Source organism: Onychomys torridus, chromosome 1 (genome assembly GCF_903995425.1).
Source record: "Onychomys torridus chromosome 1, mOncTor1.1, whole genome shotgun sequence".
In the NCBI taxonomy this organism is placed as follows: domain Eukaryota; kingdom Metazoa; phylum Chordata; class Mammalia; order Rodentia; family Cricetidae; genus Onychomys; species Onychomys torridus.
The window spans coordinates 11,356,607-11,367,357 of record NC_050443.1 but is presented as its reverse complement, the minus strand read 5'-3'; positions in this window follow the sequence as shown (position 1 = coordinate 11,367,357).

The following is a 10,751-nucleotide window of genomic DNA, read 5'->3' as shown; positions in this document are numbered from 1 at the left end:
CTCAACAGTGATTGATACAACTTCTAAAACACTTTCTTTTCTATCATGTGTTTGTGCACATGTGTGCAGTGCCTGTAGAGGCCAGAGGTGTCAGATCCTCTGGAGCTGGAGGTACAGGCAGTTGTGGGTCACCTGACATGAGTGCTGGGGGCCCAACTGGGGTCGTGTGGAAGAGCAGGGGGTTGTTAACCGCTGGGCCATTGTGCCATCCCCCAAATACACGGTGAAGGTGGCTTCTGAAATTACATGGTTTAAAAGGCATTTGGGTTTGGGTTTTTTCAATTAGTGTGTGTGTGTGTGTGTGTGTGTGTGTGTGTGTGTGTGTGTAGGGACGTGTGGGGGTCAGAGGACAGTTTTTAAGGGTCATTTCTCTCCTTCCATCAGGTGGGCCTCGGGGATCGAACTCAGATTGTCAGGCTCGGCCACAAGTGCCCATGTAGTCATCTGACTGGCCCGATTCTGGCTTTTGAGTCACTTGGCTCATGTAGGTCAGGCTGGCTTAGAACTGACTGCAGAGCACCGGCTTGCTGTGGGGGCGGGATGAGAGCACCTCCCGTAGATGGGCTCCTACATTTGGATGCTTGGCTCCCAGCTGACGAACTGTTTGGGAAGTGGTGTGGCCCACGTGTCCACCACTGCATTTCCACATTGCGATGGCAACCCTCCACCCACCTTTTCACTTTCATTTTCAATGCTTCTCACTGCGTGTTGTGGGGAGTTCCCTTATGCCTTCTCCACTGGGAAATTTCTGCAAGCTTTGGTGAAGGATGAAATGGACACAATGGCAGTCTCTTTAGACAAAATAATTCTTTAGAAAAAAAAAAAATCCCCGCCACTACGGAACCACATAGCATGATAAGTCTGCCTACTCCCCACACAGGACTCCCCACTGTGCATTCCCCTCCCCCATTACACCAGGAATAGAGACGTTAAAAATTTCCTAACTGGGGCTGGAGAGATGGCTCAGCGGCTAAGAGCACTGGCCGCTCTACCAGAGGACTCGGGGTCAATTCCCACACCCACACGGCAGCTCACAACTGTCTCTAACTCCAGGATCTGACATCCTCACACAGACATACATGCAGGCAAAATACCAGTGCAAATTATAAATTATTAAAAAAATAAATTATTAAAAAAAAAAAAAAAGAAGATTTACTAACTGGGCATACCTGGTCCCAGGAATGAAAACCACACACAACTGACAGAAATAATGGGCCGGAGCCAGAGCCGGAGGCCCTCGAGAGCAAGAGTTCAGTTAATAAGTGTAGAATAATGCCCAGGCTTGGCGGCTTACTGGATGAATGATAAGATCCAGTCTGCCCACGGCCAGCAGATTCTGTTAAGAAGTTAGATCCGTCCTGCCACATATACAGGAGCAAACAAGTGAAGGAATCAGAATGGAAAAAGAGTAAGTCGGGACTTCCCCTTGGGGAGATTATGGAGAACAGGCCCATATTCTAGACGAAGGCACAAAGGAATGCAATTTGGAAATCACAAAGCTTGTTGTGCTCCTCGGTCCAGACCTTCGTCACGCCCTTGGGAGAATGAGAATAGCTTATACAGGTTTGTTTCTCAGGAGTCACACCTGACACCTCCTGCCCACAAAGGTAAGAGCGTGCGTGCGGAGGGAGTGTGGGAGGGCACCTGCCGGGCTAGCTGAACCTCAGAGGACAAGAGGCACTTAGAATCTTGCCAAACGTTTTTTGTTTTTTGCTTCAAGAAAACTGCTGTAATGACATTGATGACCACTTTCACCCCAAAATCATTCAGTCCACTTTCACTATTGCTTGTGGTTCAACAATGACGCAATTCTAGAGTACGTGAAGTGGAGCCTGTTTTCAATCAACGGACAGGCATCCTGATTCACCCTCAGATGGTGTCAGTCTCCTTCCCTCGACACCACAGACTCCACACCTCCTCTTTGGGACCCGAACCCCTCTGGAGGTGGACTCCTGGCAGGGAAGGACTAAGAGGTGTGACTTTGTTGGAGGAGGTGTGTCACTGAGGGTGGGCTTGAAGGTTTCAAAAGGCCAGGCCAGGCCCAGTCCCCTGCCCACTGCCTGAGGATCAAGAGGTAAAGCCCTCAGCGCCTGCTCTAGCACCGTGCCTGTCCACTCCCACAATGATCATGGACTAACCTTCTAAAAACTGCAAGCAAGCAGGCCTCGAACTCACAGAGATCCACCTGTCTCACCTCCCAAGTACCCCGGCTCTTGCTGTTTTAACATTCTTGTTTGAAATATGGGCAAGTCCTTTCTCTGTGTAGGAATTCTACACCATGTATTTTAGTTTAGTCAAAAATTTCAACTCTCAGGTGTTCAGACTTCAACCACACTCTGGGGTGAGGGGTTCCTTTCCCGTCATAGCCCTTCACATCTCCTGTCCTTCCTGCCCCAGGAAACCATCAGTACTCAGTATTTCTGCTTGATAAGCAACTATTAGAAAGGAAACTTTTTACACATTAAAGTGTGTCTGTGTGTTAGAGTGTGTGTGCTCCTGTGTGTATGTGTATGAGAATGTATGTGTGTATTTCTGTGTATATGTGTGTGTGAGAGAGTGTACATGTGTGTCTGTGTGTGAGTGTGTGTGTGTATGTGTGTATGAGTGTATGTTTATCTGATGTGTTTGTGTATATATGTGTGTGTGAGTGTATGTGTGAGTCTGTCTGTCTGTCTCTGTGTGTACAGAGATCATTTGAGGCAGTCTCCTGTTTGTCTTTGCTCTCTATTTCAACCTTGCTGATTGATGAGCCTCTGAGGTCTGCCCTGTCTCCACCTCCATCTTACCTCAGTAGTGCTGGGATCACAATGCACACACCCATGTCCAGTGAATACATTATCCACTGAGCTACCTCCCCAGCCTGCCTTTTCTAAGTAACGTCAGCACAGGACATGACCATCCTCTAGTTTATGGATGGAGGTGGGGGGTAAGAAATCCCGGTTGCTTAGGAGCGGCGGCCGTTAAATGTGGAGGCAGAATTGGAAGAGAGAGGATCACACCCTATTTCTCTTCCTCCTCCTCCTTTCTTCCTCTCCCCCTCCCCCCAAAAAAGGTTCAGCTGACCCTGTAGCCCAGGAAGGTCAGTGTTCTGAGAAAGAGTCACCCCAGATTGTAATCTAGGCTCTGAGGCAGCTGAGGGGTTCAGTCTCAATGAACTCAAACAGCCAGCTGGGCAGAAGTGTGTTTATTGATTGTTGCACAAAAATTGTTTGGGTTTCTTTGTTTTGTTTTGTTTTTGGTACATGTTCCTCATACCAAAGACCTAATCTACCCTTTTTCTGAAGGAAAACATCTCTCTCTCTCTCTCTCTCTCTTTCTCTCTCTCTCTCTCTCTCTCTCTCTCTCTCTCACTCACACACACACACACACACACACTCACAGCTCAATCTTTAGTGTGCACTGTTCACAGTACTCAATAATGCAAGACATTCCAGGTGTGCCAGGACCGTCTCATGCCAAGGCAGCGCTCCCTCAGAAAAACAGCTCCGTAAATCACAGAGAACAATCACTGTTTCCACCAGGATTTCTTCAAGGTCTAGGTACAACTGCTTTGTTCTAATGTTTGTCCTAGACTCGATGGCTCTGCTGGAATTCCCACTGCGCAGGGATCTCCTGGCTCAGCCCGAGTGCTAGGCTCACAGCGCTGAGTCAAATCTCATGCCTTTTCTCATTCCTTTCTCCTGTCTTTCCCCCACCCTCTCTCCCACCCTCCTTTTCTCCTCTTCCTCTGTTTCTCTTTCCTGTATCCCTAGACCTCTGCACCTTTCTGGGAAAAGATCAGCATCTAAAACCTGATGGGCCAACTCGCTGGCCCAGGCATCTGAATTTTTGTGCCAGCTTGGAGCACCTGAGTAGAGGGCCTCACTTGTTGCTTTGCCGACACAGGCTGCTCCTGTCAGCAATTCGGCAATATCTTCTAAAACCGCAAGCTCTCATGCCCTTTCAGCAACTCAGGAAGCCACAGGGCGGATACCATCACATCTGTAGGAGATAGGCGTACTGTCTCTCAGGCCAGCATACTTTACTGCTTTGCTTGGTTTTTATCTGGGTGTTGGGGAGCAAACCCAGGTCCTCATGTCTGCACACACAGCAACCACTTTACCGTCTGAATCACAAACACAGAGTCTTGAGGAGACGCAGAAGCAAGCATGCAGACCTGTACAGGGTCAGCATTAAAGGACTGTAACAAAATACCCGAGGCCGCTAACCCACCATGCATCACACACAGAAAAGGTTTCTGTGGTTCACAGTATAGTGATTTTTTTCTTTGGAGACAGGGTCTCTCTACCTAGCTCTGGCTGTCTTGGAACTCACTCTGCAAACCAGGCTGGCCTCGAACACCTGGAGATCCTCCCACCTCTTCCTCCCGAGCGCTGGAATTCAAGATGTGCACCGCCACACCCAGCCTTGTACTTGTTTTTCAAATCCAAGTTGAAGACAGGGGAGCCCTCTGCTTGGCTGATGATGAGAGTGGTCTATGCGGCATAACATGAGTGACATTCTCACTGTGCGGAAGAGCGCATGTCACAGCAGAGCCAGCCACAGTCCCCAGGGAGCACAGAATTCTTGTACAGGAAGGCTGAAATGGCTCAGTGGCCCGGGGGCTTGCCTCTCACCTGCTGACCTGAGTGTGATGCCTAGAGCCCACAAGGTCAACGGCAAGAACTGCCCCCACAATTGTCCTCTGACCTTCACATGTGCACCATAGCACAGGCACACAGATGAATACTAACAACGTTTTAACAACAGTATGGGGCAGGGAACGTGAGTCTGTAGACAGTGCTTAACTAGCATGCAGGAAGTCCTGGGTTCTGACCCCCAGCGGAGTAGAAACCAGGTCTGATCATGATGCCTGCCTGCTGTCTCAGCACTGAGGAGGAGGGATCAAAGGTTCAAGGTTATCCTCGGCTACGTAAGGAGTCTGGGACCAGCCTGAGAGACAAAAGGATAAAACCAAAAACATTCTTCTCGGTCTTCTGAAATGGACATTGAGAGCCAGCCACCAAATCATATATATGGCTACTGTGGAGACAATCAAACACAACTCTCCTTGGGAACCCATATCCAAACTCCCAGGAATACTTTATTCTACCCCTAGCATCCCCCCTCCACACACACAAACACTTAAAACAATTTTAAGGGCAAGAGAGATGGCTCAGAGGTTAAGAGCTTTGGTTGCTCTTCCTGGGAACCCAGGTTCAGTTCCCAGCATCCACACGGCAGTTCACAATCATCTGTAACTCCAGTTCCAGGGGACCCGGTACCCTCTTTTTGCCTCCTCAGGCACCAGGCATGTACAAGGGGCACTGATACACACAGAGACAAAACGCTCACACACATGAAAATAAGTAAGTAAAAACACACCATGTGGAGGTCAGAGGACAGCCTGCTGGAGTCCGTTCTCTCCTTTCATCACGTGGGTCCTGGGGAATCAAACTCAGGTCTTCAGGCTTGGTTGCAAGTGCCTTTACCCACTGAGCCATCCGGTCAGCCCTTCCCGTCATCTTTAATAAACACTGACTCTGCTCCACGCTGGCTGGTCCCGAAATTGTCAAGGTGAACGACTTCCTCGAGCTGGTGGCATCAGTCCTGTGCTGTGTCTTTGCCGTACCGCCACCAACAAGCCCACATCAAAGTCACAGGAGCGCCACAAACCCGATCTGTTCCTCCCGAAAATGCTCTGGGGACTGACGTTCCCCAACACTAAAAAGCCACACCCATGTAAAGATTCTACAATTATGACTAACTTCATGACTGTCGAGAGTTAGAATGTTGCAGATCCAGTGCCAAATCCCCACCAGCTACCGTTAGCCCCTTAATAGCGCCCATTCCTTGCCCAAGTCTGTGTCTGATCTAATTTCCTTTTGACCATCGCATGGAACCTCTAGGAACACACCATCTTTACAAATCACCCATTTGTACCAACTCCAGCACTGAAGATGCCGCCAGACAGCATCGGAGAGCTATGGCGGAGCTCTCCCCGTTTTTCCGTCCTTGTTGGCTTCATGCTGCGATGATAAACACCATGGTTGAAAGCAGCCAATCAGCTCCCCTGTGACAGGCCATTATGGAGGGAAACAGAGGCAGGAACTCAAGACAAGAGCTTGAAGCTCAAACCATGGAGAAATGCTACTTACTGGCTTATTCCCTGGCTCCTGCTCCTGCCTGGGGATAGCACCACCCACAGTGGACTGCGTCCTCCTACATCCATTAGCAATCAAGAACACGCCTCCTAGACAGGGCTCTAGGCCAGTCTAATAAAGGCAATACCTTAGCTGAGGTTCCTTTACCAAGGTCTATCACACCGACAAGCAAGATTAGCTGTCGCTCATGCCTACCTGATGTTTCCACTACCATGTAGCCCTGGCTGGCCTGGAAGTCACAGGGATCCTTCCGCCTCTGCCACCCAAGTGCTGGGATTAAAGGCGTGCGCCACCATGCCTCGCATGAAACCCATTTGTTGGATCATGTCAGCCGAATCCATGTTTCCCAAGCCAAAGTCACTCATGTTTGGCTTCAGAACCAACTCTCTCCATTCTCTATGAGGTGAGAGCTGTGTTTTCTGCTGATGGCATTGACGCCCAGTGTCAGGCCGCTAGAATGATCCGTTTTTAGTGAAGGAGTCATGGGAGCTGGTGTCAGGTACCAGCTTGGGCCCCCCTGTGCCCCTTATGCCCAGACAACTCAAAATTGTCTTCTCGGGTGATATACTTCTGAGGACCAGACCCACCTTGGTTTGGTGGACAGTCAACTGCTTTGCTCCAAGCTTTTTGCCTATTCTTTCTTTTTCCTTCTTTAATTTATGCCTGGGTATCTGTATGTATGGCTGCAGGTAGTGTACAGGTGCCGGAGAAGGTACTGAATCCCCAAGAGCTAGAGCTCTAAGAAGGTTTTTGTTTGTGTGTTTGTTTTGTTTTGTTGTGGGGAGGTGGTTTTTGGTTCAGAGACAGGGTTTCTCTGTGTAACAGCTCTGGCTGTCCTGGAACTCACTTTATAGACTCACGCTGGCCTCTGCGTCCCATGTGCTGGGATCAAATACCTTTAGTTATAAGCAGTTTTGAGCTGGCCAGTGTGGATGCTGGGAACTGGAGTCCTCTGGAAGAGCAAGAGGCGCTCTTTACCACCTCGCCACCTCTCCAGCCCCTGGCTTCCTAGTTTGTTAAAAATACTTACATACTCGCTACTATGTGGCCTTTCCCTCCTCCGGGATCTAACTCTGTTCCTCCTCCACCTCCCCTGTTTATTGAGACCTCGAATCCAGTCATAGAAGAATTTCTCGGGGGACGGGAGAGTAAAGATGCTTGCAACCAAACCTGATGACCTGGGTGCAATCCCCAGGACCCACATGCTGAAGGAAAGGGCCAACTCTGGCAAATAACTGTCAGTCCAACGAAACCCCTTTTCCCAAATTCTGTCAGAAAAAAGCCAGCATTCCCTCGGGGACTTGGAAAGCAGGATTCCCACTTGCCCACAGGAGGCATTCTCCTTATCTCTAGAAAAAAGGACATGCGGCTCTTCTCTTAGACCAGTGGTGAGTACCACCAGCACATGGAGGTTCATGCTAGGAGCCTCCGGGCTCTCTCAGCCCTACTCACAAGGACTTGTTATACACTTCGAACCCCAGCCCCCAGGCTCCACTCCTCCCAGGTACCCACTCCCTTAGAACCCAGTAGAATTCCCACCCCCCCCCTCAACCCCCCCCACTCCCCTCCACCCACCACCTCCCCCGACGCCTGGGAGACAGCCTTGGCAGTTTGGAATAAACTATTCCCTTTTCACCCAGGGAGGGACTATTTTGGTTTCTTTACTGCTGTTCACGTTCATTAACCTCTATTCTCCAGTCATTCATCATATCCACACTCAAATTGGTCATACACACAATAGATAAAATGCAATATATATTTAACTAATTAATTTATTTTCGTGGAGACTCAGGGAGAGTACCGTAGGACTGGTAATAGGCTTCTAAGGAAGTTCCAGAAATAAGGTTGGCCGGACCTGATTAGCTCAGCCGGGAAAACACAGGGAAACATTGATCCCTCACTCTCCTGATCTCCCTCACACAGTGGGAAAAGCCAGCCTCAGAGTAGAGCCCGGATCAGTGGCAGACACCTAACCAAAGCCCAGACTCTCTCACTAGCTTAGAGAGAAGGGCTGACAAGAAGTCAGACAAAAGAAACTACAGATTCACCAGAGGAAATGGGAGAAAAAAAATCATTTGTTACTTCAGACGGTTTCAGGTTTCGTAGTGACATTAATTTGATTTAGAAGTATTTGAGGAAAACGGAGAAATCAAAAATACCCTGGCTTTGTGTTAATCTCCCTGGAAAACAGCGAACATTGCCAAGTTGGTTTTATTCATTCATACGTGCATTAGCGGGTTCACACCGACCCTGGAACCTGCTCCCACCCCCAATTCTGCCAGCTCGCTTGGCCAAACCCACCCAGACCTAGGCAGGCAACTGAAGAGATAAGGGCACTGGAGGTCTCCAATGGAAGGGTAGTGAAGGAAGGAAATGGTGGAGTTACTCATTTAGACAATAACAATTCGAATTAGGGAACCAGGGTTATTGTGGCACCCCAGGCACTTCCCTCACACCCTTCATGACTGGATTCTCAGAGCCCACAGGGTGGAGGGGGGAACAACTAAGGGGTGTCCTCAGACCTTCACACATGTACCAAGGCGTGCATGGGTGCCTGTCGCGCGCGCGCGCGCGCGTGCGCGCACACACACACACACACACACACACACACACAAGTACTAGAGTGTGTACACAAACACACATGCACACTACACATACACACACACACTACATACACTCATACACACTGTTAGGTACAAGGACACACACACACAAAAAAAAATCAGGGATAGACCACCAGTCTATGAAACCAGAAGCAAACTTTATTCCAGAAAAAAAAAATCACTATGGGGCACAAAATCCTTTTCAGCTAGCTGAGACCACAGCCAGAGTTCGGGATTCTGAAACTCGTGGTAAATTGAGGGTTTAACGCCCCCTTTTTATAGTAAGAAGTAAGCATAAGGCAGGGCAAAAGAATTTTTACAATTTCAAAGTTAAACTTTTAGAGACATACTACATTTTAGGATTTACCGTTCTGCTAACACAGTTTTGGAGGGTACCAGCTAATTGATGTTTGTAGAAGTCCGCAGTCTTCTCTGATACAGCTAATTGATGTTCGCCCCAAACCTGTGACTTTCCCTGGCATAGCTGGGTTCCCACAGCAGGGGGAATCCGAAACAATGCAGGTTGTCATGCAGAATTCATTAAAGGTTACCTTTGGTCTACTGACCGCTTCCAACTCTTAAGCTTATAATTTTTTATTCCTATATTTTTATCTTATTTCTATACTCCTGTCTTCTTCCTATATTACTATCTTATCTGTACACTCCTGTCTTTCTATTTCTGGACCCTTCACACACACACTTCATTCATATACACTACTCATACATACACACTCACACAAGACATACATACACACACACGTCATTCATACACACTATACCTATGTACACACACTATATAGATACACACACACACACTCATGCACACTTACACACTTCATTCATACACACTATACCTATATACACACACTACATAGATAAACACACACTAAGGTACACACACACACTCATGCACACTTACACACTTCATTCATACACACTATACCTATATACACACACTACATAGATAAACACACTAAGGTACACACACATTCATGCACACTTACACACACTTCATTCATACACACTATACCTATATACACACACTATATAGATACATACACACTCATGCACACTTACACACTTCATTCATACACACACTACATAGATAAACACACACTAAGGTACACACACACTCATGCACACTTACACACACTTCATTCATACACACTATACCTATATACACACACCATATAGATACACACACTCATGCACACTTACACACTTCATTCATACACACTATACCTATATACACACACTACATAGATAAAAACACACTAAGGTACACACACACACACACACTCATGCACATTTACACACACACTTCATTAATAGACACTATACCTATATACACACATTACATAGATAAACACACACTAAGGTACACACACACAGTGAACACTTCTTTGAAAAGCAGTTTTAGAATCTATCAAACTTGGAAACAGATGCTAACAAACAGCAAAAAATAAGAAGAGGAGGAGGAGGAGGAGGAGGAGGAGGAGGAGGAGGAGGAGGAGGAAGAAAAATGTAAAGGTTGGTGTGAGCTTCCCCAGGAATCTGACTTTTCTCTTTCGACTTCAGTAAGCTCAAAAGCTGCGTGTGAGGTTGGCCAGAAAGAAAGACGCAGGGCCAGAGACACAATCACAGAGCAGCCTTTGTGGGAAAGGACCAGATGCTGATGTCTGCTTACAGGATGGGGTAGTGGGGGACTGACAGAACATTTTCCTTTGGAGGGGGTGGGTTTTCAGACAGGGTCTCTCCGTGTAGCCCTGGCTGTCCGGGAACTCACTAGGTAGACCAGGCTGGCTTCCAACTCCCTAAGATCTGCGTCTCTGCCACAGCAATGGGGAGACCCAGGGGAAGGAAACCCCCATGGTCAGAGGAGGAACACAGTGGCCACAGGCTCTCAGTGTGGAAATGCCACAGAAAAAAACCAGAGATTTCCAGGAGACCTGCCCCTCCGATCCCTTCAGAAATTAACCCTGAGCTGGCCTTGTGGGGACACATC